The sequence below is a fragment of the Arachis duranensis genome, chromosome 4 (assembly GCF_000817695.3).
Source record: "Arachis duranensis cultivar V14167 chromosome 4, aradu.V14167.gnm2.J7QH, whole genome shotgun sequence".
NCBI lineage: Eukaryota > Viridiplantae > Streptophyta > Magnoliopsida > Fabales > Fabaceae > Arachis > Arachis duranensis.
This window is the reverse complement of record NC_029775.3, coordinates 39,218,517-39,228,477: the sequence shown is the minus strand read 5'-3', so window position 1 is coordinate 39,228,477 and position 9,961 is coordinate 39,218,517. Positions and strand designations below refer to the sequence as shown.

Genomic DNA, 9,961 nt, shown 5'->3' with positions numbered 1-9,961 from the left:
GATTCATGTTATTCGCACAACATCTTTGGCCAATTTTACACCATTTTTTGTTTTACCACTGTGTTTTCTATCAGTATGAGTTTCTAAACCTCTTAGGTTGAGGGGAGGAGCCCTGCTGAGTCCTTTGAATTAATAAAAGTATTACTGTTTCTCTTCAATCCGTGTTTGATTTAATTTTAGGATATATACTCGTTCTTCAACATGGTGAATAGGATGATCCATGACAATCATCTCTGTTCATCACACTAAGACCGCGTGCCTAATAGCCACTCGTGTCTACTTAGGTTCGTGTGAATACGTGACTGGAAAGTACGAACTGCCAACTTGATTATACATCTCTCAAACGGCTAATTCACGACTTCGTTTGGGACTTCTCGAGATACTAGTTCAGCCAATTTTTGGGGGAGATTAGGGTCTATGTGGTAGAGGCCAGAACATAAAGGGGCAGCATTCTCTGATCCGGAAGATTCGACCTTGTTTGTGGCGTTTTGAGTAGGATCACCAAAGAGAATGAGCTGCTAGAGATTCACCCTCATTCAGATTGGATGACCGAAGCCATATGGCATTTGATCTGAAGCAGAGGATATTGATGACCGTGGCCATACGACGTTGATCACATATAACCTGCCCTAGAAGAAATCATTCACAATTGAAGGAAATAGTAAGACAGAGTTAATTTAGAAAGACAAGGCAACTCCAATCCTTAACCATCTTCCTATTACTAATTTCTATCAAATTCACAAAGTATTTTATACACTTTTCTTTACTCCTCTTATGTGTTTAACCAAATTCAAACCAACAACCTCTTGATTCGCCTGACTAATACCTGCAAGATAACTGATGAGCGGATAATTTACACATTTTTTGGCAATATTTTTAGGTAGTTTTTAGTATGATTTAGTTAGTTTTTAGTATATAATTATTAGCTTTTATGCAAAAATCATATTTCTGGACTTTACTATGAGTTTGTGTGTTTTTCTGTGATTTCAGGTATTTTCTGGCTGAAATTGAGGGACCTGAGCAAAAATCTGATTCGGTGGCTGAGAAAGGACTGAAGATGCTGTTGGATTCTGGCCTCTCTGCACTCGAAGTGGATATTCTAGAGCTACAGAAGCCCAATTGGTGCACTCTCAATTGCTGTTGGGATTATACATAATTGTCCATACTTTACCCGAGATTTGATGGCCCAAACTGGCATCAAAACGCCGGTCAGAGACCCTTTTCTGGTGTTAAACACCAAAACTGGCATAAAAGCTGGAGTTAAATGCCCAAACTGGCACCAGAGTTGGCGTCTAACTCCAAGAAAAGTCTATGCACGTGAAAGCTTTAATGCTCAGCCCAAGCACACACCAAGTGGGCCCCAAAAGTGGATTTCTGCATCATTTACTTATCTCTGTAAACCCTAGGTTACTAGTCATTATAAATAGGACCTATTACTATTGTATTTGAATATCGGGAGATCTTTAGATCATTTTTGAGACTATCTTTGTATCACTGTTGATCTCTTGATCATGCTTAGGGGGCTGGCCATTCTGCCATGCCTGGACCTTCATCACTTATGTATTTTCAACGGTAGAGTTTCTACACCTCATAGATTAAGGTGTGGAGCTCTGCTGTTCCTCATGAATTAATGGAATTACTACTGTTTTCTATTCAATTCAAGCTTATTCTTGTTCTAAGATATTCATTTGCACTTCAACATGATGAATGTGATGGTTAAGTAACACTCATCACTATTCTCACTTATGAATGCGTGCCTAACAACCACTTCCGTTCTACATGAAAAAAAGCTTGAATGTATATCTCTTGACCTCTTGGTCCATGACGCATGGTTGCCTCTCTTGACAACAGAGCCTTCCATTCCGTGAGATCAGAGTCTTCGTGGTATAAGCTAGAATCAAGTGGCAGCATTCTTGAGATCCAGAAAGTCTAAACCTTGTCTGTGGTATTCCGAATAGGATCTGGGATGGGATGACTATGACGAGCTTCAAACTCGCAAATGCTGGGCGCAGTGACAGTGTGCAAAATGATCATTGGATCTTATTCCAACACAATTGAGAACCGACAGATGATTAGCCCTACGTAACCCGTAGCCGGACCATTTTCACTTAGAGGACAGATAGTAGCCATTGACAACGGTGATCCCCCAACATATAGCTTGCCATGGAAAGGAGTACGCATGACTGGATGAAAGCAGTAGGAAAGTAGGGATTCAAAAGAAACAAAGCATCTCCATAAGCTTATCTGAAATTCCTACCAACGAAATACATAAGTATCTCTATCCTATTTTATGTTTTATTTATCTTTTAGTTATCAAAACCTCATAACCATTTGAATATGCCTGACTGAGATTTACAAGATGACCATAGCTTGCTTCAAGCCGACAATCTCTGTGGGATCAACCCTTACTCACGTAATGTATTACTTGGACGACCCAGTGCACTTGCTGGTTAGTTGTATCGGAGTTATGTATCACAATTCTGTGCACCATGTTTTTGGCACCATTGCCGGGGATTGTTTGAGATTGAACAACTGACGGTTCATCTTGTTGCTTAGATTAGGTAATTTTCTTCTTGTTCTATTTTCAAAAGTTTTCAAAAATATTTCAAAAAAAATTTCTCTTCTTTTTCGTTTTTCAAAAAAAAAAATTGAAAATTACAAAAAAATTAATAAAATCATAAAAACAAAAATAATATTTTTGTGTTTCTTGTTTGAGTCTAGTGTCAATTTTTAAGTTTGGTGTCAATTGCATATCTTTATTCTTCTTGCATTTTTTGAAAGTGTGTTCTTGTGTTCTTCATTGATCTTCAAGTTGTTCTTAATGATTTTCTTTCTCTAATCTTAAATTCTCTTGTTTTGTGTCTTTTGTTGTTTCTCATGTGCATTCTCAAATTGTTATTGTCTCTAGTATGAAAATTTCTAAGTTTGGTCTCTTGCATGTCTTTCTTTTCTTAAAAATTTTTCAAAAATATGTTCTTGATGTTCATCATGATCTTCATAGTGTTCTTGGTGTTCATCTTGACAGTCAAAGTGTTCATGCATGCATTCCTTGTTTTGATCTTAGTTTTTCATGTTTAATTTCATTCTGTTGTTTTTCTCTCTCATCATAAAAAATTCAAAAAAATTCAAAATTATGTCTTTTCAAGTCAATAATACAGAGAATTGCAGATTCAAAACATACAGCAGAGGAATCACAGAGAAAAAGTTGGGCATTCAAAACACCCAGTAAAGAAGGATTTCTGGCGTTTAAACGCCATCCAAGATACTTGGCTGGGCGTTTAACACCCAAGGAGGTAGCCAAGTCGGTGTTAAACGCCAGAATGGTATCCATTCTGGCCTGGGCGTTTAACGCCAGGATAACACTAGAGAGGTAATTTTTTTTCAATTTAAATCTTTTTCAATTTTTCAAGTTTTAAAACTAATTTTTCAAAATCTTATCTTTTTCATATCCTCTCTTATCAATCATATCTTTTTCAGAATCAAAAATCCTTGCTAACAATTAATGTTTTGATTCAAAAAATTTCAAGTTTGTCACTTTCTTGTTAAGAAAGGTTCAATCTTTGAATCCTAGAATCATATCTTTTAGTTTCTTGTTAGTCAAGTCATCAATTTTAAAAATCAAATATTTTTCAACCATATCTTTTCCATCGTATCTTTTTAAAAATCAAATTTTCTTCAATCATATCTTTTCAAACACATCTTTTTCAATCATATTTTTTAAATCATATCTCTTTTATTTTAATTTCAAAATGTTTTTCTAACTTCCTATCTTTTTCAAAACCACTTAACTACTTTTCTCTCTCCAATTTTCGAAAACCACTAACAACTTTTTCAAAAATCTTTTTAATTAACTAATTGTTTTAAACTCTAATTTTATTGTATTTAAAATTTTCGAAAATTCTCCCTCTCCCATCTTTTTCTTTTTAATCACTAACACTTATCCTCCTTTAATAATTCGGACCCCCTTCCTCTCTATAAGTTTGAATTCTTCTCTCTACCTCATCCTTCTATTCTTCTTTTCCTCTGACACATCGAGGAATCTCTATACTGTGACATAGAGGATTCCATACTTTATTTGTTTTCTTCTCTTTCATATGAGTAGGAACAAGGACAAAGGCATTCTTGTTGAAGCTGATCCTGAACTTGAATGGACCTTGAAGAGGAAGCTAAAAGCAGCTAAAGCACAACACTCTGAAGAGGACCTGACATAAAATTTAGAAAAGGAAGCAGACAAAATAGCCATGGCTGAACCCAACAACAACAATGCAAGGAAGGTGCTTGGTGACTTTACTGCACCTACTCCCAACTTCTATGGGAGAAGCATCTCGATTCCTGCCATTAGAGCAAACAATTTTGAGGTTAAACCTCAATTAGTTTCTCTGATGCAATAGAATTGCAAGTTTCATGGACTTTCATTGGAAGATACTCATCAGTTCTTGGTTGAATTTTTGCAAATCTGTGACACTGTTAAGACCAATGGAGTTGATCCCGAGGTCTACAGACTTATGCTTTTCCCTTTTGCTGTATGAGACAAAGCTAGTATATGGTTGAACTCACAACCTAGAGACAGCCTAAACTCTTGGGAAAAGCTGGTCAATGCCTTCTTAGCTAAATTCTTTCCACCTCAAAAGATGAGTAAGCTTAGAGTGGAATTTCAAACCTTCAAACAGAAGGAAGGTGAATCCCTCTATGAAGCTTGGGAAAGATACAAGCAATTGATCAGAAGGTGTCCTTCTGACATGCTTTCAGAATGGAGCATCATAGGTATCTTCTATGATGGTTTGTCTGAGTTATCCAAGATGTCATTGGACCATTCTGCAGGCAGATCTTTTCATCTGAAGAAAACACCTACAGAAGCCCAAGAACTCATTGAAATGGTTGCAAATAACCAAATCATGTACACTTCAAAAAGAAATCCTATGAATAATGGGACAACTTAGAAGAAAGGAGTTCTTGAGATTGATACTCTGAATGCCATATTGGCTCAGAACAAAATATTGACTCATCAAGTCAATATGATTTCACAGAATCTGACTGGAATGTAAGCTACATCTGGCAGTGCTAAAGAAGCCTCCTCTGAAGGAGAAGCTTATGACCCTGAGAATCTGCAATGGAAGAGGTGAATTACATGGGAGAACCCTATGGAAACACCTACAATTCTTCATGGAGGAATCAACCAAATTTCTCATGGAAGGATCAACAAAAACCTTAACAAGCCTTCAATAACAATAATGGTGGGAGAAACAGGTTTGGCAATAGCAAACCTTTCCCATTATCTTCTTAGTAACAGACAGAGAATTCTGAGCAGAGCCTCTCTAGCTTAGCAAACATCGTCTCTGATCTATCTAAGACCACACTTAGCTTCATGACTGAGGCACGGTCCTCCATAAGAAATTAGGAGGCACAAGTGGGTCAGCTGAGTAAAAGAGTCACTGAAACTCTTCTTAGTACTCTCCCAAGCAATACAGAAGAGAATCCAAAGAGAGAGTGCAAGGCCATTAATATGACCATTAATATGATAGCGTGATTTCCATTGAGGAATACCTCAATGGACGTCCACTGACCAATAAGAAGTTCTCTAATGGGGAACCAAAGGAATCTGAGGCTCACACAGAGACCATAGAGATTCCACTGAACTTCTTATTACCATTCATGAGCTCTGAAGAATAGTCTTCTTCTGAAGAAGATGAAGTTACTACTGAAGAGCAAATTGCTCAATATCTAGGAGCAATCTTGAAGCTGTATGCCAAATTATTTTGTAATGAGACCTGGGAGGATGAACCTCCATTGCTCATTAATGAACTAAATGCCTTGGCTCAGCTGAAGATACCTCAAAAGAAACCGAATCCCGAAAGGTTCTTAATGCCATGCAACATTGGCACCATGACCTTTGAGAAGGCTTTGTGTGACCTAGGGTCAAGTGTAAACCTCCTGGCACTCTCTGTAATGGAGACACTAGGGATTTTTGAGGTACAAGCTGCAAGAATCTCACTAAAGATGGTAGAAAAATCAAAGAAATAGGCTTATGGACTTGTAGAGAATGTCTTGGTAAAGGTTGAAGGCCTTTACATCCCTGCTAACTTCATAATCCTGGACACTGAGAAGAATAAGGATGAATCCATCATCCTTGGCAGACCTTTCTGATAAACCCCTATTTTATGAGTCATCTTGTACTTGAATTGAGTGTTTTTATTAAATCTTCACCCACTTATTCATGTAAATTGCATGGTTTTACTATTCCTTCCTCATTTTATGATATATGTGAAAACATGTTTCCTATGCCTTAAAAATATTAAATTTAATTATCCTTTATTAACATTCGATGCCGTGATTTGTGTGTTAAGTATTTTCAGGTTTCATAGGGCAGGAATGACTTAGAGGACAAAAAGGAGACATATAAAACTGGAAGGAAAGCACAAAAATGGAGTTTTGAAGAAAAAGCAGCAACGCGAACGCGTGGACGACTCGGACGCGTGCTTAGCACAAAAAGCAACGACGCGAACACATGGATGACACGGACGCATGACTTGAGCATAACGCAATTGATGCGGACACGTGATTGACGCGGACGCGCGGAAGAGCAAAACTCTAGATGACGTGAACGCATGACCTACGCGTACGCGTGACAGGCGCCACGTGCAGAAATTGTAGAAAACACTCCTAGCGATTTCTGAACCATCTTTTGGCCCAGATCCAAGTCCAAAAGCACTTATTAGAGGCTATAAAGTGGGGAATCCATCCATTAACCAGGAGACATATCATACAACATTCATAATTAACAATTTTAGGTTTTAGATGTAGTTTTTAGAGAGAGAGAGGTTCTCTCCTCTCTCTTAGGATTTAGGATTTAGAATTTCTCTTAGTTTTAGGATTATCTCATCTTCTTCATATTAGGTTCAATGTTCCTTTTACTTTAATTCCTTTTTTTGCTTTTATTTACTCTAATACTTTTATTTGTATTTGATTTATGTTGCCAAATTGGCCTATGAACTTTTCATGTTAGAATTTTCTTAATTGATATAATTTGAGGTATTTCAGACTCATGATTGTTTTGCTCTATTTATGATTTATTTTTCCTTTTGGCTTTGGTTAATTAATTGGTAACACTTGAGTTATCAAACTCAACAGTGGTTAAAATTGGCAATTGTTGATTGATTTGGATCGCTCTAAAGTTGAATAGGACTTGAGGATCAATTTAATTAGTCCACTTGAATTTCCTTTATTTAATAAGGGATAACTAAGCGGGATTAAAACCTAATTTTATCACACCTGATAAGGATAACTAGGATAGGAATTCCAGTTCTCATACCTTGCCAAGAGTTTTCTTAATTATTAATTTGTTTTTTTGTCATTTAAATTACTTATTCCTTATTTCAAAAACCCAAAATAAAATATATCTTTTTCCATAACCAATAATAAATCACACTTCCCTGTAATTCCTTGAGAAGACGACCCGAGGTTTGAATACTTCGGTTATCAATTTTATTGGGTTTTGTTACTTGTGACAACCAAAACTTTTGTATGAAAAGATTCTCGTTTGTTTAGAAACTATATCTACAACGCGATTATATTTTGAATTCTTTACCGATAGAAAATCCGTTCGTCAAAATGGCGCCGTTGCCGGGGATGATTACTTTAACTAACTACTTTAACTTGCTACCTCAAGGCATGATTACTGTTTTTTTCCTAATTCACTTGAATTCCACTTATCATATATTTTGGATTGTGATTTCTATTTTCTGACTTTTAACTCGAATACAATCCAAAATGCACATATATTTGACTCAATTCATGCTTCTACTACACTTTTGCCTTTATGCATATATTGATAATTCCTACTTGCCTACTTGTTTTCCTACTTTTGTTCTTCAATTATACCCTGCTACTTCTGCTTTTCAGGATGTCTGATCCCAAAAGTAAGGGAACCGCTAAGGCCACTACAGGCAAAAGGAAGAGAGGTGAATCCTCTATGACCATCCTCGATATTTTACATGATGATTCCTGGCGGGAAAAGAATTTTACTCCGCAGGAAAGGCTGATCAATTAGCACCTACAACAGATCAAGTCAAATTCGCAAGTAGATGCTGTGAAGAACTCTTAAAATTCCAGAAGAACTCGCCCAGTACACCTACGACCAGATAAAATAGAGAGGCTGGTTCTTCTTGGAAAGAAACTTAACTGAAATCAATGCTTCCTGGGTTAGAGAATTTTAGTGCAACTATTTGAAGACTTCCCTGGATGCAGTGCACCTCAGAAGGAAGCAGATCTTGATCACTGAGGAAGCTATTGAGGACATCCTCCAGCTTCAGCCTAAGTCAGATCAGCCTGACGGTTACCAACACAATGGGTCATGGAAAAGAATACAATGGTGCCTAAAGGAATCAAGCTGATATATTTGAATAATGAGGATCAGCTTTGGCAGCAGATTCTGAGTAATTACATTATGCCGAGCACTCAGGAGACAGAGGTGCCTGCTGCTATGATCACCCTCATCTGGTGTGTGGTAGAGGGTAAGGACCTATATCTTCCCCGTTTCATCAGGTATTATATGGCCAGGGTCCATGTCAGAGGCACTCTCCCTTTCTCTTATCTGATCACCCAGCTAGGCCGCTGAGCTGACGTGCCCTGGGAGTTTGCTGATGAGAAGCTACCTGCTGCAGACTGCAAGAAGATTATTGGTGCACGAAATTGTGACACACAATGGCGCCAACAACTTCGTACTCACAATTGTAATCTCAACTCTATTTTACAACTTCGCACAACTAACTAGCAAGTGCACTGGGTCGTCCATGAAATAAACCTTACGTGAGTAAGGGTCGATCCCACGGAGATTGTCAGCTTGAAGCAAGCTATGGTCATTGGTGCACGGATTTGTGATCATCAACAATGGCTCCAATAATTTGGTAGCTCTCACACGTGAATTACACTTAGTCACAACTCCGCACAACTAACCAGCAAGTGCACTGGGTCGTCCAAGTAATACCTTAGGTTAGTAAGGGTCGATCCCACGGAGATTGTTGGTATAAAGCAAGCTATGGTCATCTTGTAAATCCCAGTCAGGCGAATTCAAATGAGATTAGATTAGATAATTAAAAGATAAATAAAATAAAGGGGAAATAAGGATAAAGTTACTCATGTAATCCAATGGTGGTAATTTCAGATAAGTGCATGGAGGTGCTGTGTTCCTTCCGAATCTCTACTTTCTTATTACATTCATCCAATCCTTCTTACTCCTTTCCATGGCAAGCTGTATGTAGGGCATCACCGTTGTCAATGGCTACATCCCTTCCTCTCAATGAAAAAGGTCCAAATGCTCTGTCACAGCACGGCTAATCATCTATTGGTTCTCAATCAGGTTGGAATAGAATCCAGTGATTCTTTTGCGTCTGTCACTAATGCCCAGCCTTCAGGAGTTTGAAACTCGTCACAGTCATTCAATCCCGGAATCCTACTCGGAATACCACAAACAAGGTTAGACTTTCTGGATTCCCATGAATGCCGCCATCAATTCTAGCTTATACCACGAAGATTCTGATTAAGGAATCCAAGAGATATGCGCCCGGTCTAAGATAGAGCGGAAGTGGTTGTCAATCACGCGCGTTCATAGACGAGAATGATGATGAGTGTCACGGATCATCACATTCATCAAGTTGAAGTACAACGAATATCTTAGAACAGGAATAAATCGAATTGGATAGAAAATAATAGTAATTGCATCAAAACTTGAGGTACAGCAGAGCTCCACACCCTTAATCTATGGTGTGTACAAACTCCACCGTTGAAAATACATAAGTGAAAAGTCCAGGCATGGCCGAATGGCCAGCCTCCATGATCTGAGAACTAAACATCCCAAGATGTCTAACACAATAGTAAACTATCCTATTTATACTAGACTAGCTACTAGGGTTTACAAGAGTAAGTAATTGTTGCATAAATCCACTTCCAGGGCCCACTTGGTGTA

General features: G+C 37.8%; 1 non-coding gene across 1 annotated transcript; it reads right to left on the bottom strand.

Annotated features, from left to right (window-relative positions):
• Positions 1 to 4,637: 4,637 nt before the first annotated feature.
• On the bottom strand, positions 4,638 to 4,745 carry LOC127746976 (small nucleolar RNA R71). Its single transcript, XR_008008781.1, has one exon. It is a non-coding gene; the product is annotated as a small nucleolar RNA R71 (small nucleolar RNA).
• Positions 4,746 to 9,961: the final 5,216 nt, after the last annotated feature.